This window comes from Triturus cristatus, chromosome 3_1 (assembly GCF_964204655.1).
Source record: "Triturus cristatus chromosome 3_1, aTriCri1.1, whole genome shotgun sequence".
NCBI classification, from domain to species: Eukaryota; Metazoa; Chordata; class Amphibia; order Caudata; family Salamandridae; genus Triturus; species Triturus cristatus.
This window is the reverse complement of record NC_140583.1, coordinates 745,534,750-745,560,289: the sequence shown is the minus strand read 5'-3', so window position 1 is coordinate 745,560,289 and position 25,540 is coordinate 745,534,750.

Here is a 25,540-nt window from a genome sequence, read left to right as displayed (position 1 = left end):
TGGAGGAAAACACGTCATAGTTTTTGGAGATCTTTTGCAACTTACTCCAGTTAAAGGACAACCAGTGTTTAATACTGTGACACATGAAGACACAAAGAAGTCATTGGGAAGCATCGGTAATACAAATATTTGGTCCTTCTTTGAGTACAAGGAACTTACAACTAATATGAGGCAAGCAAACGATGAAGAATATGGAAGTATTCTGAAAGATATCAGGATTGGACTACTCACAGAAGCTGGCAAAAAAGCATTACAGACTCGGCTGCTACATAATTTATTTCCAAAGGAAGAAATAGTTGCAGAGAAGATATACAAGAACATTGCAGAAAACAAAAGTGTCATCTGCTTAATGCCAACTCTACGTGAATGCTCAATATTCAATGAGGAGCTTTTGAAATTGGAAAAGGAAGATATCAGGAAATTGGAAGCAGTGGACAAAATTGAGGATGGAAGAATTACTGTCACATTAACAGGCACACTGAAAAATAAATTGGATTCACTAGAGAAGAAGATTTCCAAAACAGCTGGATTAGAAAAAAATCTATATGTTTGCATGAACTGTAGAGTATTTTTAAGGAGAAATTTGGATGTTGAAAAAGGTTTAGTTAATGGAGCTATGGGAAGAGTTGTGGGTTTTATTAATTATCAGAAAAAAGATGGAATTGAATGTTTAAAAATAAAATTTGATCAGACAGAAGAAGTTAAAGATATTTGTCGTTGTACAGTTCGTTTCATGCTTGTGAAAGACTTATATGTACGTAGGAAGCAGTTTCCGTTTTCTCTAGCATATGCTGTAACTATTCACAAGTCTCAAGGATTGACTGTAGATTGTGCATTTGTGAACATTGGTTCAACTGTGTTCAAAGAAGGTATGGCATATGTTGCTTTGTCACGAGTGAAAACATTATCAGGTTTATTCATGATAGACTTTGATGATTCAAAAGTTAGTGCAGATACAAACTGTGTAAAGGAGTATAATAGATTAAGAAGAAGCTATGCTCCTCATTTAGGTCAGTATCCTGTGTTGGAGAAACGTGTAGTTTCTCGTAAAAGGAGAAATGAGAATATCTGTAATGAAGATGTAGAGAGGAGGAAAAAAAAGAGGAGTGATGTAATTGCAAGCAAAAAGAATAAGGAAAATGAAGAACAGGTTGTAGGATGTTATTTTGAAAATAGCTCTGGTGTCAACTGCTACGCTAATGTAGTGCTGAATGTTGCATTTTATCTGGAAAGTTTGCAAGAGCAGATAATAGTAAATCAGGGAAAAAGATTCTGTACTGTGCTGAGTCTCCTTTTTGAAAAGCTGAGTAATGATAAAACTCAAATAGAAAGTGCTACTGAAATTAGAAAAGTTTTAGATGTATGTTCAGGACGAACACAGTTTTCTCAAAATGTACAGCAAGACGCACAGGAATTCTTGATTTATTTTCTTCAGGTACTGGAAGAAGAAGGGGTTAACATTGAAAATTTATTTGGTCTCTCTTATAAATGGGAACATAGTTGTGAAAACTGTTATAATATATGTGGCTCTAATGTTGATTCTGAAAGGTTTATTTATTTGACATTGCCAGAGAGTAAAACAGTCACTTTTGCTAAATTAGTTAAAGATGCTAATCATAGCATGCAATGCAGTGAGTGTAAACCTGACATGTTTTCAACATTAATTTTAAAGGAATACACACAGTATGTAATTTTAATGATGCAACGATGTAGAGCTGATGGTTCAAAATTGGATACTTTAATAAAGAAGTTTACAGGACAGCAATTATCAATTTCAGGAAAAACTTTTGTAACAGTTGCAATAATTTTCCATGATGGACCTACTGTAACTTCTGGTCATTACACAGTTTATCTTAAATGTGAAAAAGGCTGGACACTGTGTAATGATTCCCAATTGATTTTTAAGCAACGTTTGCCTTTTGATTTAGCAAATTCCTATCTAATCTTCCTGAAACCTAAATTTTAGAGAGATTTGACAACATCTGGAGAAAACAATTTTACCATTTTATTGGATTACCATTTGGAATTTACAAATAAAAAGATTTAACAAATTATCATTTGGCCTAATGGAAAGGTAACCAATTGTAATGTGGAATTTTTCCATTTTTTAAGGAAACTTTGGAAAACCAAAAATTTAGAAAAAATCGGTAACATCTGCACAATTTAAATTTTGGAATGTTATTGGATTGCCATTGGAAATTTTTTCAAAAAAGATTTTTAAAATTACTATTTGGCCATGCGGAAAAGTAAACAATTCTATTGTGGACTTATTTAATTATTAATTAATCTTTCGGAAACCAAAATGTTACAGAGAAACGGTGACATCTGTACAATTTAAACTTTTGTTTTTTATTGGATTACCATTGGAAATTAAACAAAAAAAGAATTTAAAAATTACTATTTGGCCTAAAGGAAATGGAACCAGATGTATTGTGGAGTTATTTGACATATATTATTGTGATTATTCTTCTGAAACAAAAATATCAGACGGTATTTTAATGAAATAAGTATAGATATTAGATGATATTTTTTTAGAATATTATGCATTTCTTTAAAGTTATGTTTATGAAAAAAGAGATTCTGGGCTTTTTTAAAAACAATCTTTGAGATTGTTAATTTTTTTTTGCCTGCTGTTAAATGATGAATGCAATTGCTTTCACAATTTATAGTGAAATGCAATATTTTCTGAAAACAGCAAAAAAAAGGCAAAAATATTTTTTGAAAAATATGTAAATATGTGTACTGTATTATTAAATGTTTTATTAAATATTAATACTTTTTTCTTTTTTTTCAGATTGAGATAGAAATTTTTCGAAAACTATAACCATTTTAAAAGCAATTAAAAATAAATTAAATGAATAAATCTTTTTTTGAGTGGGTATGGTAAGTCAATAATGTCATGGTCCCTTTTTTCCACTTCTCTACAATCACATTTGCAGTTTTTAATTGTAGTCTCTCAAGGACCTTGTAATGTGATAATTGATTTTTAGTGTTTTTAAAAAAAAAAAAAAAAATTACGCGTACGGTAAAAAAAAAAAAAAAAAGTTTTTAAAAAAATATATAAAAAATAGATGAAAGGTAAGGTTGGCTCTTAAAAGAGCCGTTGTGTTCATGCAGGGACAGAGGAAAGAAAGATTGGGAATATTAGACGGTACGACAAGTGTGCTGATCTATTTTACTGTTCACTAGTGAAACACTGGTCTCCCTATAAGTAATTAGATCATGACAATGGGCGCACCGTACTTCAACCCTCGCAAACCGAGGGTTAATTTCCAGAGGACCAGAAAAAGGAGATGCTCCCCCCACAGATGAAGGGCTCACCTGACCTGCAGAAGAAGGACTCGGCTCTGCAGATGATGGTCCAGGCTGAGCTGCTGTGGATGTGCTTGGTTGATTTACTGAAGGGTTACCTTCAGTAAGTCGAGCATGTGTCCTTCTGTGTACATCCTTAAGGTGTCTCATCATGGTGTGATTCCCAAAGGAATACTTCCTGTCAGGATTACCTCTTGAAAGTACACGCTTACACAGCTTGCAAGTCACTAAGGGTGCATTTACCTTTTGCTGGCCTTCTGGAAAAGTAAAATACTCCCATACGTAAGAGGTCTTTTGTTTCCTCGCTCTCTGCCTCAAGGTAGTGCTGCTAGCCTCACTCTCAGAAGAGCTCTGCTGTTCTGCCATCGTATCACAAAGACAACCCAGCTCCTTCTCCTAAGGGATCACAAGCAGAAATGAGGGGAATGGGTGTGGTGTAGGAGAGTTCTAGAACTGAAAGTAGTTTCAACCAATCAAAAGTTGTATTTCATGATCACATGACCTACCGTACGGTTACGGTACGCTTACGGCAACAGTACGCATGCGCGTAAAAAAGACACGCGCTTGCGCGCATGCGCATAACAGTCACTCCCCGACACTTCCGCGTAACGTGCGCGTGTAGCGTACACGCGTACGCGCCCCACGCGGAGTACGCGCGGCTACGCAAATTGCGTAACTATACGCAAACAGCATAGATAAATTACGGACATTGCGTAAACCGTACGCTTACCGTAAGCTTACGGTACGCGTACTAAAAAAAAAATTAAAAAAAAAGGAAAAAATGTATTGCTAATAAATTTTACCTGTTTATTTTATAAAATATATTAAAAAAACATATTATAGAATTTTAAAAATTTAACCATAGTCTTTAAAAAAGGATAGAAAATTAAAATAAAAATATGTAAAAAAAAATAGAAGAAAAAAAAAAAAATTAGCATTTAAAAAACCTTGCAAATTCACTGAAAAAACCATGGGTTTCACACACGTTATAGTTAGGAATTAGCATTTAAAAAACCTTTGAAATTCACTGAAAAAACCATGGGTTTCACACACGTTATAGTTAGGAATTAGCATTTAAAAAACCTTAGAAATTCAATGAAAAAACCAAAGGTTTCACACATGTTATAGTTAGCTGGACATTTCACTCGTAAAAAACCAATGAAATTCCCCCGTTATAGTTAGTTCAGCTAACTATAACTCGCGCGCCCGCAATGCACTACTGATGACGTCACATATTACATCACTCATGACATGGTCAGTGACATTGAATTTCTAAGGTTTTTTAAATGCTAATTCCTAACTATAACGTGTGTGAAACCCATGGTTTTTTCAGTGAATATATATATATATATTACCTACTGGCAGTCGCAATAGGTAGTTATAGTTAGGACCTATTTTCCATAGGAAATCAACAACATTCTATTTGGAATAACGTTGGCGCCGATTGACGAATCTTCGCGACATTTTCCAAACTTTTGGCCAGCTCCGGTCTGCTCCTATCCTGAAAGTTTCACGGTGATTTGTCAAGCGGGGGCCGAGAAAAAAGGGGGTTCCCAAAACGCATTTTCCCCATGCATTTTCCCATAGTACCTGTTGACGCAGCTACAGCCCGAACTGATGAACGGAATTACACCAAATTTGGCAAAGAGGTAGTCCTCAGTTCAGACTCATGCCTTTTGCTTAAATGATGTAAATCTGTTCAGTAGTTCCTGAGAAAATTTGAGTTAAATAGATAGATATATCTGGGCGGAGCCTAACCACACATCTCATCGTGAGATCTGATTGGCTGTCAGTACTTCATCCAAGAAGTGTTGGCAGCCATCTTGGGACCAATATACATGATAGCACCTCATTAAAAAGCATTGCAGTTAATAGAAGGTTTTAAGACTTTAGTTACATTATAAATCATTTGTTGATGGTACCATACTCATTTTAGGAATTGTGGTGTGTTCTAAGGTGATTTTACCATGTGAAAAAGCCTTCTGCTGTGATATCATAAATCATGTTTGAGAGAAAACTATTTTCTCATGCTTTTCCCACAGAGGTTTGGAAGGTGATCTATAAGCTAAACTGAGAGCATATTTTCTGTAAATTCACATTATCTTTCTCAGTCATGTGAGAATGAAGTCTGACATTCTCAGTAAAACTTGTACATCCAACAAGGGCAGAGACTGTCAGTTGATTCCTTTGTGTTATACTGCAGCTTCCCAGAGTGTTCTAAAGAACAACTAGAGCGCTAACAGTCCTACTTATGACAAACGTATTGCACACCTGAAGCCATCTTGATTGGAATAAAGTGGTAACTCTTAAAACATTTAATTTAAAAAGGAACAAAATGAGGGGGTTCATTTTGCCATAGAATGTATGATTAGTGCTGCAGAAATAAAAATTAGGGCACATTTTGAGTGACTTCTCAAATTCTCTTCTATTTCAATAAAGAATTCTGACATGCAGACTGAAACATGCACTTTCAATATCAGCAGCAGACTTCCCTGGTGAGCAGTAGCTTTACTACAGTGATCTAATAAGCAACTAGAGTGCTAACATTGTGAATTTATGGCAAATGTGTGACACATCTGAATGCCTTCTTGATGGAATCAAAGTAAAACACTGAAAGTATTTCCTACTGAGGAGACTGTAGTAAATGAGGAAATTAGGAAACTTCATAACAAATAAGTCCCCCAAAATGGCAACCAGAGACAAAAGAGCCCAAATGTAGCACAAATATCACCCAGATGTATCCCAAGTATAGCCCAATGACAGAATGTCCCAGAGTGTTCTAACGAACAACTAGAGTGCTAACAGTCTTACTTATGACAAAAGTATGGCACACCTGAAGCCATCTTGATTGGAATAAAGTGGTAACACTTAAAACATTAAATTTACAAAGGAACAAAATGAGGGGGGTCATTTTGCCATAGAAATTATGATTAGTGCTGCAGAAAGAAAAATTATGGCACATTTTGACTTCTCAAATCCTCTTCAATTTCATAAAAAAATTCTGACATGCAGACTGAAACATGCACTTTGAATACCAGCAGCAGACTTCCCTGGTGAGCAGTAGCTTTACTACAGTGATCTAATGAGCAACTAGAGTGCTAACATTCAGAATTTATGGCAAATGTGTGACACATCTGAATATCTTCTTCATGGATCCAAAGTAAAAGACTGAAAGTATTTCCTACTGAGGAGACTGCAGTAAATGAGGAAATTAGGAAACTTCATAACAAATAAATCTCCCAAGATGGCCACCAGAGACAAAAGAGCCCAAATGTAGCCCAAATATCACCCAGATGTAGCCCAAGTATAGCCCAATGACAGAATGTCCCAGAGTGTTCTAACGAACAACTAGAGTGCTAACAGTCTTACTTATGACAAAAGTATGGCACACCTGAAGCCATCTTGATTGGAATAAAGTGGTAAAACTTAAGACATTTAATTTACAAAGGAACAAAATGAGGGCGTTCATCTTGCCATAGAAATTATGATTAGTGCTGCAGAAGAAAGATTAGGGCCCATTTTGACTTCTCAAATCCTCCTCTAGTTCATAAAAAAAGTCTGACATGCAGACTGAAACATGCACTTTGAATAGCAGCTGCACACATCCCTGGTGAGCAGTAGCTTTACTACAGTGATCTAATGAGCAACTAGAGTGCTAACATTCAGAATTTATGGCAAATGTGTGACACATCTGAATGCCTTCTTGATGGAAACAAAGTAAAAGACTGGAAGTATTTCCTACTGAGGAGACTGCAGTAAATGAGGAAATTAGGAAACTTCATAACAAATAAATCTCCCAAGATGGCCACCAGAGACAAAAGAGCCCAAATGTAGCCCAAACATCACCCAGATGTAGCCCAAGTATAGCCCAATGACAGAATGTCCCAGAGTGTTCTTAAGAACAACTAGAGCACTTACTGTCTTACTTATGACAAAAGTATGGCACACCTGAAGACATCTTGATTGGAATAAACTGGTAACACTTAAAACATTTAATTTAAAAAGGAACACAATGAGGGTGTTCATTTTGCCATAGAAATTATGATTAGTGCTGAAGAAAGAAAAATTAGGGCACCTTTTGAGTGACTTCTCAAATCCTCCTCTATTTCATTAAAAAAGTTCTGAAATGCAGACTGAAACATGCACTTTTATTACCAGCAGCAGACTTCCGTGGTGAGCAGTAACTTTACTACAGTGATCTAATGAGCAACTAGAGTGCTAACATTCAGAATTTATGGCAAATGTGTGACATATCTGAATACCTTCTTGATGGAATCAAAGTAAAAAACTGAAAGCATTTCCTACTGAGGAGACTGTAGTAAATGAGGAAATTAGGAAACTTCATAACAAATAAATCTCCCAAGATGGCCACCAGAGACAAAAGAGCCCAAATGCAGCGCAAATATCACCCAGATGTAGCCCACATGTAGCCCAATGACAGAAGTGTGCAAAACACTTATTTTTTGTGTATTTGCAGTTTTATATGGTGCAGACTTGTCAGGTATTGGAGTGCTTTACATGAGCATTGGTTACATCACACAATATCAAATTCATTTTGGTTGTAGACAAGGGGAGATTAATTGATTTGACCAGAATCACAGACCATAAAGGGCAGGAGGGACGGATCTGGGGCATTACAATGGAACAGACAAGCCAGGAGGGAGGGAATAGGGGTCTGCACATGGAAACAGAGGGCTGGGGGTAAGGGGGCAGGGCAGGAGCAGCAAGATGACCATGGAGGTCAGGCAGGATGGGCACTAGAAACAAGACACACCCTGGAGAGCAATAGTGAGACTATGATGGCATACACACAGACCATGGAGGGAAGGTGGGAGGGGGTCACGGGCAGCTAGCTGACCACACAGGGAAGGTGGGAGGGGCCATGACAGCACAGAAGACCATGCATGGCAAGCGGGAGGGTTAGTGGCAGCACAATGGCTATGATGGGCAAGAAGGAGGGTGCAGGGGCATGCACAAAGGACCATGGAGGATAGAAGGGAGGGTCAGGACCTGGGCACAGACAAGAGAGTTCAGAGGAAGGGGCCTCACAACAGACCGCACAGGGCAGGCAGGAGGAGCAGAAGGGTGTGGCAGTAAAATGGACCATGGAGGACAGGAGGAAGGGGATAGGGGCATGGCATGTGGACAGGCAGGGGGGAGGTGGCAGGGACAGGTTACAGTCATCTGACAATGCTAGGCAGGTGGGAGGGGAGTGGTAGCTCAACAGAACACTCAGAGTAGATAGGAGTGGCAGGTCCATGGAACATGGTGGGCAAAAAGGATGGAGCAGGGGCATGCACAAAGACATTGGAGGGCAGGGGGAAGGAGAATAGGGGCAGCAAGCTAAGCACAGAGGCCAAGCAGGAGGTCAATGATGGGCCATAGAATTGGGCAAGGGAGGGCAGGAGGAGTGGACTGGTACATCATGCTAAATGGAGGGCAGTGGCAGCTTATCAGACCATGCATGGCAGGAGGGAGGAGGCTGGTCCATGGATTCAGACAACAGAGGATAGGGAGGAGGTGGATGGGGCAGAAAGCTAACTGTTCAGAGAAGGTGGGTGTTAGGAACTTTATTGTTTTTAAAATGTGTGTCTGTGTGAACTACTTAAAATATGAACAAGTATGCAGCATAATCTCACTTTTATTCAGGAAGAAGAGGACGTTTGTGACTGGAACTACGGGCTCACTTGGCAGAAACACCCCCTGACCCTCCACCCCCATCGCAAAATTTAATGCCCGTGAAAAGGGTAGGTGGACGCAGTGTTATATAGAACATAGTCCTGAGAGCACGATTTTAAATGAAAACTAGATATAGTATATGGTAGAGACTATGCACCAAAAAGTGTGATATAAGATGAACCGGGGCGTGAAATATAATATGCAATACATTGTGCACAATGACAGATTCATTGGAGTGCGCGAGATAGCACAGGCACTAGCGCGTGCTATGCGATATGCGCCTTGGAGTGTAATATGCACAGGGCAGTGTTGTTTAACCTAACTAGTCTCTAAAGTTGTAATATAAAATATGTGTTGGGGAGTGTAACGTTGCATATGCACTGTGACAAAGATATGGATCCCAGATTGTAATATGTATGGCATAGCGCTGTGCGTTATAACATAGGCATCGAGGAAGGCACGTTAGATGGGACAATATAACCCGTGCGAAGGCAAGTGTGGCATGACATATTCACGGGGTGGTGTTACAGTGCACATGGGCTAAAGAGTGTCATAGCATACGCACTAGCTGGTGGAATACAACACAGAGGTGTGTGGCACTCGGCGGGCACTGGTGGGTATAACTCAGCATTGGGCTCAGCCAGGAGCACGCTGTGACTCTCAAGTGAGGTTCGTCTCCTTTCCAGAGAGTAAAATAAAAAGTATTACACATCCGGCGGTGGATGTGTGTTTTATTAACCGTGAGGGGGGATCCTTGCATAGTTTGGTCGAATTTTTGTCGAATCTCCTTTGAATGGCTTGGTGTGCGTGTATATTAAATGTGCCCATCAATAGCTACCCATGTTTGTATAAATAAATGACAAGGGTGTCTGCATTCAGGGCTGTATTCACTAAATAGTGCATTGTAGGTGAGCTATTTGAAGTTCACAAATCTCATCTTACCAATATAACTATGCATTATGCAAGGAATGCTTGGTTCTCCTTTCAGGGGCAATTAAAAGGGATTTTTCAACTCCCTGCAGCTCATCTACAATTCACAGTTTATTCAATACAGCCAGCCTGGTGATGAGTTTTTAATGATGCCCATTTCTTTTTAGAAATGCACATCCGCAAAACAACTTCAAAATAAAATTGGATGATTTAGAATCCGACAATAGGGAATCAAGAAAAGAATGTAGACATGGTGAACATGAGACAGAAGAACCAAGCACAAGCAATTCTGCAGGTACAGTTTCAGCACCATGATGTTGATGTTCCTGTAAATTATACTGGATTGTATTTTAATTCATGCAAAAAAAAAGATTTGGAATGCAGTCTACTAACAAATAAGTATACCCCACCAGAAAAGTATGACTTCGAGTAGGATTCAGGTGGACCACGCTGTTTCCGTCATGTCTGGATTAATCAATATTCACCATGGCTTAGCTTCTCTCCTCAACTGAAAAGTGTGATTTGCAAGTTTTGCACAGTTTTTCAACAGCCAGTTCATTGTGGTACACAAGCAGCTTTCATAACTACGCCTTTCTCTAAATAGAAAGACTTCCATGAAAGTGCATGCATCCTTGTTTCATTGTCTTGACATAAAAACTAGGCCTGGGCCAAAATTCCATTCCGTTCGCGGAAATTGCGATAATTTGGCATTTTCGCGTTCCGCGGAAAGCGCGAAAATGTCAAAATTTCCACATTCCGCAGCTTAGCGATAATTTGTTTCTTGCTCGCGCTGTAAAAAAATACATTCTTGCTTGCGCGCGATCGCCTTACCTGCATCCCCGCGTTCGCTGACAAGTTTTCCCGACCCGGTCGCGTTCTCCGCGAGATATTGGATTGTTGGTAGCCATTTTGCGCTGTCTCGCAACAGTTTGCGCTCGCATTGTCGCGCGATGACGTGATTTGTTGCACGAACACGTCATTCTTCTCGCGATCATGCACCGCGCGAGTATGTGAAGATTGAGATCTCGAATACGTCATTCTACATCGCGAGCGAGAGGGTGAGGACGCGGGCACGTCTAATCGAACGCGAACAGGAGAAAGAGACACCGAACACGTCATATCCAACGCGACAGGGACGAAGAGAACGCGATCATGTCATTTTCGACACGACGGCGGAAGTAATGTGAAGCTCGAGAACTCAAACATGTAAAATTTTCAATTTCAGCTCTAGCAGCATGAGAACCTTCTGCAAATGTTGATTTTGGAGGAAAACAACTCCTTACATTGACATTTGGCTGTCCTTTTTTGTGCAAGGAGTCCTTTTTTTAAAAGGTGGAGAGAGGGAGGAAGTGACACAGAATCTCCAACTTCCTGTTCCTGTCCAGCAGGCTCCTCCCAGTGCTTTGTCGATCTCCTGCTCATTCTGCCTTTGGATTTGGACCTGGAAAGGTCACTCTTTTTGTCTGCTGCATCATTGCAATTGGATTTGAGGATTTTTGGAATAGGATATTTTACAAGTAAGTGGTTGTTGTGTATGTTTGATTGTGGGCATTGCAGTTGTAACTACAATTTATTTTTGATAATTATCATCATTCCTTTTTAAAAAAGAAATTTTTGTGGGTAGTAGTAGTAGGCCCGAGCTAGCCATGGGCATGGCCTCATGGGTGTGTGCATGATGAAGCAACTGTTCCTTTTGGTGTTTTTTGAATGTATTTCATTTTCAAGCACATTTAGGGCATGGATGGCATTGGATTGAGTTGGGGAAGTGTGCTTTTTGGGGGTGGCCTTTCTGATGTTGTTGGGCCTGGCCATGTGGCTGGTGGCCATTTTGAAGCCTAGGCCTGCAAGCTTGCCTGGCCTTGTCCGCCAACAGGCCTGCTTTCATCCACTAGGCTCAGAGCAGGTAGCCACAGCATTATTAATCTAGTGTTTTCTGTGTGGTTTGTTGAATTTAGACTTCATTTTGGGCATGGATGGCATTGGATTGAGTTGGGGAAGTGTGCTTTTTGGGGGTGGCCTTTCTGATGTTGTTGGGCCTGGCCATGTGGCTGGTGGCCATTTTGAAGCCTAGGCCTGCAGGCTTGCCTGGCCTTGTCCGCCAACAGGCCTGCTTTCATCCACTAGGATCAGAGCAGGTAGCCACAGCTTTATTAATCTAGTGTTTTCTGTGTGGTCTGTTGAATTTAGACTTCATTTAGGGCATGGATGGCATTGGATTGAGTTAGGGAAGTGTGCTTTTTGGGGGTGGCCTTTCTGATGTTGTTGGGCCTGGCCATGTGGCTGGTGGCCATTTTGAAGCCTAGGCCTGCAAGCTTGCCTGGCCTTGTCCGCCAACAGGCCTGCTTTCATCCACTAGGATCAGAGCAGGTAGCCACAGCTTTATTAATCTAATGTTTTCTGTGTGGTCTGTTGAATTTAGACTTCATTTAGGGCATGGATGGCATTGGATTGAGTTGGGGAAGTGTGCTTTTTGGGGGTGGCCTTTCTGATGTTGTTGGGCCTGGCCATGTGGCTGGTGGCCATTTTGAAGCCTAGGCCTGCAAGCTTGCCTGGCCTTGTCCGCCAACAGGCCTGCTTTCATCCACTAGGATCAGAGCAGGTAGCCACAGCTTTATTAATCTAGTGTTTTCTGTGTGGTCTGTTGAATTTAGACTTCATTTAGGGCATGGATGGCATTGGATTGAGTTGGGGAAGTGTGCTTTTTGGGGGTGGCCTTTCTGATGTTGTTGTGCCTGGCCATGTGGCTGGTGGCCATTTTGATGCCTAGGCCTGCAAGCTTGCCTGGCCTTATCCGCCAACAGGCCTGCTGTCATCCACTAGGATCAGAGCAGGTAGCCACATGGATGGCATTGGATTGAGTTGGGGAAGTGTGCTTTTTGGGGGTGGCCTTTCTGATGTTGGTTGTCTTAAAGACATGCTTTTGTTGTATGTGTCTGGTCATTGGTGTGTTGTTGGTGTGCAATGCATGCACCCTGCAGATCTTTTTGGGGCCTGTGAATGTTCGTATTTACATTTTGTTGCATTACAAAGGCAGAGCAGTGTGCTTTAGCATGCATCCTTTACCTGGCTTTAATAGGCATTTTGTCAGCTCCTGGTGTTCTGTTCTCCAGGCCCCCGGCTTGTTTGTGATTTGTGAGTGTCCATGTGGGTGGTGGCCTTTTTTGGTGTTTGGACTGGGAGTTATTAGTGTCCTGCTTTTGTCATAGGCCTGCATGGTTTTCCTATTGGCTATTTGGCTTACTGCTTCCATCCATCCACCCCCTTTGCCAGGAGCAGCTCCATGGATGCTGAGATGCTCAAATAATTTAATGGCAAATAGGGTCCACCCCACTTCCATTTGTATTTTGGTGGTTATTATTAACTTTCCTATCCTTACTGAGAGTGTAGTGTGTGGCTGTACACAGTAGTATAACATAGCCCTAGTTAAAAAAAAAAGTCATAAATGGCTAGACTATATTTTGTTTGCACTAGTACAGTACTAAGTAACTGAACCACAACAACAAATGCAACATTCCACTGATGTTCTTCTCCTGGCTTATTTGCTTTTAGGTGCACAAAAGACAGAGTAGGAGGTGTCATCAGCATTACCCGGCTACCCGTTGTACTGCCAGCCAGACAGAAGTCCTGCTGCGCATCACGTCCACGTGTGACCAGAACTTGTTGTGCATCTGCATCCTGCCTGACATCTGAAGAAGATGGCCCCAAAGAAAGGTACCAGGTCCAGTACCAAGAAAGTTGCCGGTGATAAGAAGGAACAGAAAAAGGAAGTGCCATTAACCACGACTGGTGGTGTGCCGGCCAATGTTTTTTTTGGCACACAAAAAGTTACGCCTGCAGCAGCGTTGTCCGGGAACCAAGCTGGGAGCAGCACAGCGGTCCAACCACACCAACCTAGGCACAAGGGCTTTAGTGTCACAGAGGTAGCCAGTCTACTAACGAGCAGCGATGTTGAAGAAATGTCATCACCGCAAAGTAGTACACAATCAAGTTCAACGCAGGCACAAACTCAGCAGATCAGTGTGCAGCCACAACAAGAACAGCAGCAGCCGCCGCAACAAGAACAGCAGCAGCCGCCGCAACAAGAACAGCAGCAGCCGCCGCAACAAGAAAAGCAGCAGCCGCCGCAACAGGAACAGCAGCAGCCGCCGCAACAAGAACAGCAGCAGCTGCCGCAACAAGAACAGCAGCGGCCGCCGCAACAAGAACAGCAACGGCCGCTGCAACAAGAACAGCAGCGGCCGCCGCAGCCCACCATAGTAGTTGTTGCTCCTGACGTAGGGGCATTTCAGGAAATCGAGCTTCCTGCAGACAAAGTGGAGCAAAGTGAAACCACTGTTTCAGAAGATCTATTGTCTTCCAGACCACAGCAAGGAAAGCGGAAGCTTAATCCATCATCTTCTTCTTCAAGCCCCGCTTCTGATGATCGTGATGCCACTTGGCTCCCACCAGCTCAGTCTGAGAGTGATATACGCCACAAAACAATGCTTCTGAAAAGGAAGGTCCCAGAAAAACTTAGAGTTATGGAGGTAGATGTAGAAGAGGGGGGTGATGATGTTGATGAAGAGGAGCCAGTCATCACGCACATTACTCCCGCCCCAGAGGGATTGGAGACCAACATTCTCGCCCTATCCAGAAAGGCTGCTACTGAGCGGGATGTAGCATGGATATCACCAACACAGGTTACACCACCACTACCTCCAGCTGCCATATTTTCCAAGGCCCGGCAGGAACCTACATCCAGCTCAACCATCTCAGTAGGTCGTGGTAGTATAAGTCACAGTCTAAGTGCACAGGGTCACATTTCAAGCACCCCCTCCAGTTCATCTGGTGTTGGAAGTGGCACATCCAGCAGTGCCAGAAAATTCTCCTCCCCAGTTTGGGACTTCTTTTCTGTTAGCGCCAAGGAGGAGAACATTGCTATATGCTCAATTTGTCGGCAAGGTGTTTGGCGTGGTAAGCTTGGTACAAACTATGGTACCGGAGGACAAGCAAGTCATCTAAGAATACACCACACTATCGTGTGGGATGATCACCTACTTAAGTTAAAAGAAAGTAGAACAACTCAACCCATTGAAGTTGGTCAGGATGAATCAGAGAGCGATATTATTGCGGTGGCAGGTGAAGAAGAGGGAGGCATTTCTAGCCTTGTCCCCAGTAGTGCAGTGGTAACGCCCACATCCTCCTCAGTAACATCAGAGTGGCACCGCAGTAAGAGCAATACTCAGAGTCTGGGTGAGACACCAAGGCAACCGGCGAGTACCTCAATGAGACAATCTGTGTGGTTGAGCCTTAGTGGGTTAATGAAAACTGCACCACTAAGTAAAGTAAGCCAGCCTACCATTGAGAGCATGTTTAGGTTGGAGGGGCAGTTCCAACGCAACCACCCAACAGCACGATTGTACAATGCGACGCTGGCTAAAATGTTAGCGCTGGACCTTTTTCCTTTTTCATTTGTGGAAGGGGTGGGTTTCCTTGAATTTGTGTCTGCCATTCTGGATCCACGTGCAAAATTAGGACTACTGAAGACATACCTTGCTTTTTCCGACATTGATGTTGCCCGCTACAAAAGTTGTATAGCTGAAGCAGCCAGTAAGTTGGAAAACGAAGGGCTGCTAATTAAAAGCCCGCAAGATCAACCCACAACAAGTACTGAAGTAGGCCATGCAGAATCAAGTGCAACTTCGTCGGCTGAGGGCAGTGCGTTTGGCCCACAATCACAACACTCACCATCACTATCGACTACAGAAACAATAACTGGATCATTAGGCCGAGTACAATCATTATCATTACAGGATTGGTATGTAAAGATGGGCCTTTGTAAGCACAGTGCTGATGCACAGAAAAAAACAGCACAAAAGCTTACCAGCAGCAACCCTGAACATTGAGCAGATGGTCCAGGCCTATCTGGACGACCCAACAGAGGTGTACTTTGATCAAAACCCATTGCAGTATTGGTATAGGAAAAGGTCTGAATGGCCACAGCTCAGCAGGCTGGCGATAAGCTATCTGGCTTGCCCTGTCGCAAGCGTCTCTTCCGAACGTGTTTTCAGTGCTGCTGGTTCCATTGTAACATTGAGAAGGACCAGTCTATCTCCAAAAAACGTGGAGAGGTTAACAATGATCAAAATGAATCAGCACTTCATACCACCGAATTACACAATACATGAATCAACGGAGGAAGATGAGGACAGCGGCTCAGGTGACGGAAGTATTGTGTCAGATGATTACCTACTACTGGCTGAACCCCCAGAGTTTGAGGACGAGCTATACTTCCCTGACAATTAGGCTCGCACTTACTGTCTTCCTCCCTTTTTTCCCCCTTTGTTTATGTGTCTGTCGTTCCGGTTATAAACTTGTGAATCACAACAAATCCATTACCACCGTCTTCTACTCTTCTAATTTAATAGACAAGTTTCAGGTATCTGCTATTTGACAGTACAGTCCTCCGAATCCAGCTCCTCCGCTCCATCATACTGAATCTCCTGCTCAATTCCATTTCCCTCATGAATGATGATTGGATGATGGTAACAACAAATTCAAACTTTCCTAGCACTTCCAAAAGAAGTGGAGCATGAATCAGATGACTACTATAGCTATCCTCCTTTCAGAGCCGAGAAAGACTGGCCATTAACTGAAAATAAGATGGAACAGGTAATGATTGAGGCCATGCATTGGATGCAGAGTCACAGACTGAATGATTTAGATTTTGTTGTGTTTGATGTGCATGAATTTATGTAATTGTGCACTGCCACTAATCAACTTTCTACAGAACACACTAAACTTAACTCAAGGTGAATTCAATTTTCCCCTTCTTGCAAAGAAGAAATTTGTACTTCTCCTGCAGCTTGGTGATACATTGCTTTTAATTCAATACAGGAAGGGGACTCACTCAATCTGCGCAATGAGTATGATTGACACAACAGCACCGTCCATCATGATGATGGCGAAATAGACGGCCCGTTAACTTAAGATGAGAAGGAACAGGTAATGATTGATGCCATGCATTGGACGCAGACGCAGAGTCGCAGACTGAATGATTTAGAGTTTGTTCTGTTTGTTGTGCATGAATTTATGTAATTGTGCACTGCTACTAATCAACTTTCTACAGAACACACTAAACTTAACTCAAGGTGAATTCAATTTTCCCCTTCTTGCAAATAAGAAATTTGTACTTCTCCTGCAGCTTGGTGATACATTGCTTTTAATTCAATACAGGAAGGGGACTCACTCAATCTGCGCAATGAGTATGATTGACACAACAGAACCGTCCATCATGATGATGGCGAAATAGACGGCCCGTTAACTTAAGATGAGACGGAACAGGTAATGATTGATGCCATGCATTGGACGCAGACACAGAGTCGGAGACTGAATGATTTAGATTTTGTTGTGTTTTTTGTGCATGAATTTATGTAATTGTGCACTGCCACTAATCAACTTTCTACAGAACACACTAAACTTAACTCAAGGTGAATTCAATTTTCCCCTTCTTGCAAATAAGAAATTTGTACTTCTCCTGCAGCTTGGTGATACAATGCTTTTAATTCAATACAGGAAGGGGACTCACTCAATCTGCGCAATGAGTATGATGATTAACACAACAGCACCGTCCATCATTATGATGGTGAAATAGACAGCCTGTTAACTTAAGATGAGAAGGAACAGGTAATGATGACAATTAATGGCATGCATTGGACACCTGACTCTGAGCGATTGGTCTTTGTGTTTTCGTTGTTTGTTGTGCACAAAGTGATGTCAAAGTGTACTAGTAATCTATCTTTCTGTACACAATAAAGAATGACTCATGTCAGTAATATTTATATTTCTACTCCTGTTGTGTCATAAAAATTTTACTTATACTGCAGGCCGATCTTCACAGTCAGTCAGTAAAAGTATCAGAGATGATGATGAAGTCAGGAGGACGTTTCATGAGTGGCATAAAACGGAAATGCCTAAAGGTACACACGTCAACAACAACCACAGCAGACCCAAATGTCTGTGTAGAAGTTGAATAGAGTGTAGCGGTGGGATGACTGCAGTGCATTGATTTTACTAACTTGCTATGTTTGTAATGGATAATGTGCTTTGCGTTTGTCCAACTCTTTGAGAGAAAAAAAAGGACTCTAAAGTGTTAACGTAGGATGTGCTAATGCTAAGCACTGTGGGCCTGCTCTCTCCCGTTACTGTTGGAAGTCAATGCTGGAAACAGACTAGAGTAGAGATGATACATACATGCCACCTCGGAAAGTGTTCTTGTTGCACTACACCATAACTTGTGCATTTGTTTTCAAGGGGATATTGTTTCTCAATATCCCCTTTGGTTTTCCCATCTACAATTACAGGCCGGACCTTGCCCTATACTTTGGAAAACATTACAATGCATACTTACCTTACCAATAAATCAACATTTTTTTTCCAGCCGGGAAGTGGCGAGTGGCGAGGCGACACACCCAAGATTGATGGACGAGAGGAGCAAGAGGAATGCCGAGATGCATATCCAGTCCACATTTTTTACCAGGATAACACAGTAACAGTATCCACTTTAATCTTCTTTTAAATAATTTGATTAATATTTTGTATACAATCTTTACAACAGTGTGTTCTTGCTTGATATTTGCTATCTGTAAAAGTATTAAGGCCGGAACAACAGAACAAGAACTAGAAGTGTATGTAATCCGGGTCTCTCATCATCATGCATGCATTGCCTTTTTCTCCCTTAACATATGGATATGGTAGTCTTCAATGATTGTCGTTTGTTTGTCTATGTATGCATACTGTTTTTCTATGTCAAAGCTTTCCCAAAAACCCCCTTCCCATCCATTCAACAAACCCTAACCCTCTTCCCCCGGGCTGTGTGACTTATTGTCGAGGTGTAACTAAATTAAATGTACACCAATACTTAATCACACACTTGCTGGGGCGGATGTGGTGAAATCAACACTACTTCAATTTCAAGGCAGAGCGATGATCTTCTTCTGCTTGGCCACCCATGAGTAGGATAATTCAGAGGATATTTTTTTTAACAAAGGAACATATACCTCAGCATGATTTGCCGGCATTGATTGGATTTGTTTGTTGTCATTCTTTATATACAGCACTAACTGTTAGGCTGTAGGCCTAGTCAAGTGACTCGACACAACTATAGTTTGTAACTCTGTCTAGTAGGCTATCCTAACCACCATTCTGTTTTTTTGTCAAATATTTGAGCATGTTATTGTTGCTCGGTAAGTTCTGTACTGTACTTCATTCAACTACTCCTCTAACAGTCTCTCAAAGGCGATTGACTGTCTCCTTTTCTTTTTTTGCAAATGCTGCCGCCCTGCCAGTGTCTACTACTACTACTATGCTACCACCACCACCACCCCAATCATGGCATGTATGAAAAAGGAAACCATCTTCACCATGCAGCCAGTGCTGTGCCACAGTTGGACATAAACTTCAAGCACCGGTAAGAGAGAAGTTTGGGGGAGGCAGAATTAATAATGGACATGTTGTCAATGATTTCATTTTCACACACCAGTACAAAGAATGCATAGACTAGAGGACAGACTGAAAGTACTAGAAGGACCAGTCAATGAGTGAGGTGTGTCGCATCTATCTGTTTGTGTCTTATACAGTCAGCCAATTATTGAAATCAAACACAGGCTATGGGCGGCCATGCACCAGCAAGGAAACAGTGTGATGTAAAACAGTTACCCCACCTACAAAACATTAACAACATTGCATGTAACATAGAAAAATATATTTAATTTACCCTAACAAAAATAAACTAAACCCACAAAAGCTGACCCACCCCCCTCCCTAACCCCAACCAATGTCCATAGAAGTCCGTAACGCCCAAACAAGTTCCCACCCACCCACCCAAACAAGAATTAAAAAAGGGGCAGAACAGGATGACAGGAACTAAGTAGTGCGGCGGGACTCAAGGAGGACACGCATCTGGCGCATCTCGCCCTCTAAACAGGCGACGTGGCGTCTAAGGGCGCGGCAGTTGCAGCCACAGTGGGGGGGGCACCAGAGATGGCACGGTGGCGGCGGGCAGCCGCCAGACGGTGGCGCTGTACAGCTGGAGGACGGTGGCTGGGGCCCGGGCCACGGGAGGAGGCTTCAACAATTGCAGCCGCAGTCTCCTCCTCCTCCTCGGCTAAGACCACCAGCCGCCGGTATTCTCGCTGGATTGCCTCCAGCTTCCGGCGCCGTGCCTTGGCGGCCAACTCCTTCCGATTTTGTTTCGGAGTAGCTGTGTATCAAAAAGAAAAAAACAAGAAAATTGTAAAATATACTCTTAGAAAAACAGTAGGACAAGGTAATTATTTATACACATAGTGGCATGGTAGAGTAGCACTATAAAATAAAGCACAGTAGTACATAACATTTTAAATGTCGCCCGCCCTTCTTCCTTCCACCCGTCTTTCACTTTTTAGTTGAACAGTGCACCAGGTGCTCTTCTCCATAAAACTTTCAAAGCAGAGTTGAAATCAGATAGATGAGGCCATTGGTTACTCAATACTCCCGCTCCTATGCCAATTAAAGGGAATTCTAGTCTTCTAGTTCACTCTTCAAACGTCCCCAACAACTCATACTTACTTACGACATCGGATAGCGGGCGGAACCTCATGCAAAAAAAGGGTGGGGGTCCCGTGGGGACAATTAATTAGGATGATTCGCCCGGCACAGTGGCGTGCGCATCCTGTCTTTTTTTACATTCTGGTTGGCTTTGCTGAAAGCAATGCTAAAATGTTGTGCTGCTTTTCCAAGCACAACATGACGGGCCCCGCACGGAGCCTGTCACGTTTTGCTTTGAAAGGCGGGGGGGTACCATAGCATAGGTAGGTACCCTCCATAGGGGCACCCAAGCATACTCTGCAATGTCTGCATGCCTTTCCGTGGCGGACGGCAATACGCCACGCAAAGGCATTCCAAAATGCAGATTATATGGCTGGCGGTGTGTTTAGAGAGACACCACCGGCATATTGAACCCTTTTCTGCCTGGTCGACATGTGGGGGGTCTGAATATTTTCTACAGGGATGGCGGGAGGTTTGCCCCTGTGGTGTCGGCAGTGAATTCCAGCCGGCCCGGCGGGGGCAATACGCCCACCATCCTAATGGGGCCCTAAGTCACAACTGTACAGTATACATATACATACAGTACACCCTTGCAGTGAGTGTACTGTCAAGTTCAACAATAGTTAAGGATTATGAATCTAACTTACCACTGCCTGCCACTGGTGCTGCCACTCTCCATCGTCGGTATCGGCAGCAACTCCCGCATCCTCGCCCTCCGCGTCGCCTTGTTCGCTGGCCCCGGCAATGGTGGTCGGTAGTGCGCCTAGAAAACATTACACATTTATTAGGCGTCATATACACCTCCCCCCTATTGATCAGTAGCAAGGTTGAAAAATGAGTTAATACTAACATACATCACTAGTACAAATCAGGTAGTAGTAGAGTAGACACTAATAGTTATATATGATCATTGTAGCCTTTGCTTAATTAGCCCTAGCTATGCTACCATTTTACCTTTGTGTCTTTTATTTTTGCACATGTGATGTTACCTTGCAGCTTCTTAAGACACCTTTGACCCCACATGACCTGCCTCACACAGCTACTGTCTAGTCTACGCGCTGTGTACAAGCGGTCAACAAACATTAACAAGCCACTTTTTTAGGAAGTACTGGTGTACTACTGTTACTGTTAGTCCATATTGCTTATCCATAAATGCTACACTTTTTGGCACGGCTGAGAAATGCTTGCAAGTTGCAATATACTAACGCACACCATTTCATTTTTCGCATTACAGAGGCAAGATTCCCTTCTACGAACCAGAGCTTCTGAATGATGCAACAACTACCAGTACTAGGTTCCTCTAAGGTGAGGGGTCCCTTCACTCACATCTTCATTTAAAAATTGATATAAACTAAATTGCTATGGGATGGTAATGCTGCCTTCCACCACTGTTCAGTTATCATGATTTAATTCCCAACTGTATAAGTGTAACAATGTATATTGTTTTAATGTTATTGATTTTCCGGTTGGTGCTGCATTTATAAGAAAACAGTGTACAGACCTTCTCAAATTGAAATAAACATTTTGAACTTACATAGACTTGGTGGTATTTGGTGTGGACTACCTTACAATAGTGAGCAAATTAAAGTAAGGGTGTGCATGTGAATTGCTTCCACGACTGAGAGGTTGGGTGTGTTATGTTCTGGATTGTCTACTTGTTGGGTATCTTGGGGGGAGGGTTCCGAGACCTAATAGTTATGACAAGACAGTACTATAGTCAAGCAGTGGAATTGTGGTGGGTGCGGAATTTCTGATTGAGGTGTGCAAGGAAGGTCCAACCTACCATCACCAACATCCTATTTTCTGGTGCAAATGTCTGTGTATGTGCGAGATCCCTACAACAGTAGTATGTCCTATAGGGTATCATATCAAAATAGTAATAAATCTGGTAGGGCTGTTGTTGCTGTGAATTTTCAAAGCCTCAAGATCAATAAGAGTAAAAGTAGTACAAGATGACGACCCAACGGATTGGACTCAATGGCTCGAGCTACTGGTGAATATGAGTTTTATATTACAACCTTACACAAAGAGTGGCAGTGGCCAACTGGGCAAGACTAGCTACTACAGTACATACAGACTGATAGTATGTAGTAGTAATAGTACTCAGAGTCATCATAGCGGAGGCAGGGATAAGCTTTTTGAAACCGTATAGATCGAAGGATAATTGGTGGTAAAAAAATAGCATTTGGAAACAAACAATAGTTCGGGAAAAATATGGGGCAGTAAAAGTTATGGAATAAGAAATATTATTAAAAACAAGAAGACTTACTGGGGCTAGCAGAGGAGCCCTCAGCGGTGTCCTCCTGGTGGTGTTCTGAGTGTCCCGCCGACTGCCCAGTCCCTGTCGGTCTGCCCCTGGGTGCTGATGAACAGGAAAGATCTAAGAAAGAGACAAACATTGATGGATGGTGTCAAACAAATACAATATTTTTCAACAAAGGTAAAAAAACACTTATGTAAACAACAATTGCAATAACTAAATTGACCGATCTCATCTGGTCAACAAGTAATATCGGGGGATTCGCAGTTCGACTACTTAAGTTACTATTTATCAACAGTAATTCAGTCTTCCATTCTGATTCCAGAATACTAAGTTACAACTAAGCCTAAGTACAACGTACCACCCAACCTAGCCCACCTATTCCAGGCATGCCAATTGTACATTAAGTATGCATTTCCACTGTATTCTTCAACAATGCATATGGTCAAATCATGGAGGACACATGAACATGACTACATTTTTTGTATACACCAAATATGGGTTTGATTGATTGATGCTGATCTGCTAGTGCTAAGTAACTGCTAAGCCTACCACCACTCATTGAACAAACTAGAAAAGGTTCTAATAAAGACTGCCGTACTAGCAGCACGTCACGTAACTGAGTGAGGGGGCATCACGCATACCACTAACAAATTAGAAGCTCATACAAAGTACCTAAACCTAAGAATCAATCTGCCCCTATCTATTAGTGACAGGACAAAGTAAGGAGTGGACTAGAGTCACTGTAGCATTACGTAACTTAATTTCTCTAAAATAAACTCGTAAAGAATCATGCTAAGCAAGTGCAAACGCAAAGCTGCAAACAAGTAAGATTAATAGTAGCGCAGAAGAGCACCTGTGTCAAAAAAAATCACAGACTTTTAAACGTAATGAACCTGGAATGTCAGCAGCAACATTCTAGCTGGTTGGAAGAAAAAAAAGATATTCACAATATATAACACAGAACAGACACAAAGTAGTAATAATTAAATAGGTACTCACCAAGCCCCGGGACCTCCACTCCCAGCAGGTCCAGCAGGTCCTGCTCACGGTCCAAGATGTCGGACCACCGTTGCGTCAGCTGCGCCTGGGTGCGCCGGACACCAGAGAAGCTTGACACTGCCCAGCGCACCTTCCCCCACCGCTGCCGACGCTCCTGGAGGCCGTACCCGGACCCAGGCCTGCCACCTGCTGCCAGGGTTGAGGGGAGGTGGCGCTGCACAAAGAAAATTAGTACAGCCAACTCCACCTCCCCAAATAAGGCCCGTGCCTGCACCCCTTGTGGGCGCCGCCTTCCGCAAGGAAGGCGGTCGCGGCTCTGGCTGCGCCGGCGAACAGCCCTACCCTTGGACATGGTTCTGGGGACGGGGCGGGAAAGAAAAGGTCAAATAAATAAAGGAGTAAAGGAAATAAATAGCAGGCAATAGAAAGAGAAAAAGTAGCTAAAAAACAAAAAAAAAAGTAGACAAAAACCAAAATATAGAAGCAGGAAAATAGTTAGAGAAATAATAAGTAATAAAGATCCAAAAAAAGTGGCTATAAACAAAGAATTGAAAAGATTTTGGGAGGATTCAAAATCAGGCCCAGAACCATGCAATAGAGTGAAAAACAAGATGGCCGCGCCCATTGCGACCACGCGCGCAAGTTTGCGCGATATTTTCTCCTGAGCAAGCAAAAAGCAACGCGATCAAGTAAAAGCGGTCTCGAACAGGAAATATCGACCGCGAACGGGATCGAACATGCATTGCGCGACCCGGAACAGGAAGTAAGCATCGCGAGAGGGCGGGACAAGTGAAAACAAGATGGCCGCGCCCGTGAGCAACTGCATGGGTAAGTTGGCGACCCGCGATCACGCAAAAAATACCGCGAACAGGCGGGAAAACAACTTCTGCGTCTTCGCGATATTTCAGGCGTGTTTGCGGAGATTTTCAGCATTTTCGCGATAATTTGCGAAAGTTATTTTCGCAAATTCCGCCCACCCCTAATAAAAACTCACAAGTGGATGCAATTCACTTTTTTAGTGATCAGAAAGAAACCGAAAGCAAGTATTGTTTGCCAAATAGACAGCGTTGTGAAAAGACGATTTGAAGAAATGGGAAAAAGTTATTTCCAGTTTTGACGACTAAAATATTTTGAGGCACACATGACATTTCTTTATGTGGGGAAAAAAGTACAACAAGAAACACGACTGTACCAATTTTGCATTGAAGGAGGAGATCCTAAAGAACCATCTGGAAAATGCACCAGTTAATGCATGTTATACATCAGTTTAAGTTGAAAATGAATTGATTACTGTTAGAAGGTGGTTCAAACTATCTGAGCCACCCGGATTTTTTACTTTTTGAGCCCCTAATTGTTGAGCTTTGCTGTGGGAGAGCCTCATAACTTGGGACTCACCCACAGTGAACTCATGATGAAAGAGACTGCATGTGGATTTTTCTGGTGTCCCCCTAGCTTTACTAGGCCGCTGCGCTGGAGCTGGAGTAAGGGGCACCGAGCTGGTTACATGCAGACACATGTATACATGCGTGTGCACACGTGTAGGAGCTGCGCAGGGGAGATTCCTGGCATGTGCAGCCATGGAGCAGGTGGAGATAGACTGGTGTGGCTGGTCTTATGCTGAATTGGGTGGTGAAATGGAATAGGCTTTATACGGCGGGAAGAAACATGCCAGGGAAAGTCAGTGTGTTTTACTGTTTTTCACTTCATTATTTTCCTATGGGGATGTGGAGCCCATGGGCTTGTTTCACTTGCCAAGGGCCTACAAATTGCAGACACGCACAAAAGTCCACT